This window comes from Leucoraja erinacea, chromosome 8, assembly GCF_028641065.1.
Source record: "Leucoraja erinacea ecotype New England chromosome 8, Leri_hhj_1, whole genome shotgun sequence".
In the NCBI taxonomy this organism is placed as follows: Eukaryota; Metazoa; Chordata; class Chondrichthyes; order Rajiformes; family Rajidae; genus Leucoraja; species Leucoraja erinaceus.
The window spans coordinates 23027896-23029611 of NC_073384.1; positions in this window are offsets into that span (position 1 = coordinate 23027896).

Here is a 1716-nt window from a genome sequence, read left to right on the forward strand (position 1 = left end):
TTTCTGCGTCTCATGTTTTGCATTGTTTGATTTTGGGCTTAATGCCAAGACTAAATTAATTATATTCTACATTAAACTGCCAGTGCTTTTTATATGCATTCATAGGGTGCTGGTGATAATGGCAAGGCCAGGATTTATTGCCTATCCTTGAATGCTTTTGAACTGAATGCCAGTCATATTAATGTGTTTCTGGAGTCATTTCGGCTGGACAGCTGCAGGTGACAAACTTCCCCCTCCCTAACAGATGTTACTGAACTGAATATATTTTTAAGGCATGCAGTAATTTTCTCATCACCATAATTTTTGATTATTTCTCCATGCAGATATATTTAATTAGCTGGATTTTAATTCAGTTGCTGTGGAAGCATTTGAATATATTCTTGAATTATTAGTCTATGCCTTTAATCTAGTGAAATAACTACTCGCCCCTATGTCTCTGTGTGAGAGGTGTGGATCTAAGTGATGTGAAGTGAAATTTACGTTAAAACATCAGAAAAACAAGTAGTTCAGATTAAAGATTCCAGACCTAAAATGTCAACCGTTTCTCTGCCGGATCTGCCGAGTGTCTCCAGTATTTTTTAAGTATTCAAATTGTACTAAATAGTAAGGCTTCAGAATGACTATATGTGTATAATGTGTCATAAGTCATACAACATGGAAGCAGGCCCTTCAGCCCATCAAGTCGGTGTCAACCATCAACTACCCATTTAAACATCCTACCATAATCTCATTTATTTATTCACTCCACATTCTGATTAATTTGCCACGGATTCTACCACTAGCCCTACTCAAATGGAGCAAATATTAACACTAATTAACCTATAGATCTGCACATCTTTGGGATGTAGGAGGAAACTGGAGCACTGCAGGGGAAATCCACGTGGTCATAATGAGAAGGTGCAAACTCCACACAGGCAGCATTGGAAGTCAGGATTGAACGAATTGAGTGAGTGGGCAAGAACATGGATGATGAAATAGCACATTAAATGATTTGTAGTTAACTGGTTTGCACAAAACAGAAAAGCAGTATACTTGCAAACAGTGAGAGTTTGTTTCACAGACTCAGGTTAAGTAAGCTACTTAGAAGTGGAAAGGAGAACTGCCTTCGCTAAGAGGTTGATGATCCATTGGAATTCACTCCCCCAGAGGGCGGTGGAGCCTTTGTCATTGAGTTTTTTCAAAATAGAAATGGAAACGTTTCCTGGAAATTAGAGGAATCGAGAGAAAATGGTGTTGAGTTAGAACAGTCATGATCTTGATGAATGGTGAAGCAGGCTTAAAGAGCCAGATGGTCTACTCCTGTTCCAATTTATATTGACTCCAGAAATGCACTTTGACCTTTTACAAAGGGTGGCAGAAATGTAGGACACTAAATGCTGCTCGATCAATGGAAAAATTCAATTTGTTCTCTAATAATGGATGTTGTAAATGCAGCTTGTTTTGATGGTAGGAAGGTGATTTAGTATTTGTTCCCCTTAAACTGTAAGGTCTGAAGCCTTGGATAGACACAAAATGCTGGAGTAACTCAGCGGGGCAGGCAGCATCTCCGAAGAGTAAGGAATGGGTGACGTTTTGGGTCGAGACGCTTCAGATTCAGGGTCTGAAGCCATCCTGTGCACTCGAGCATTGCTTTCTATGAATGAAGTTCAAGCATCCAGTTGGATTCCAGTTCTGTACGCTATCCAATTAAATCAGATCATACAAAATCCGCAACAT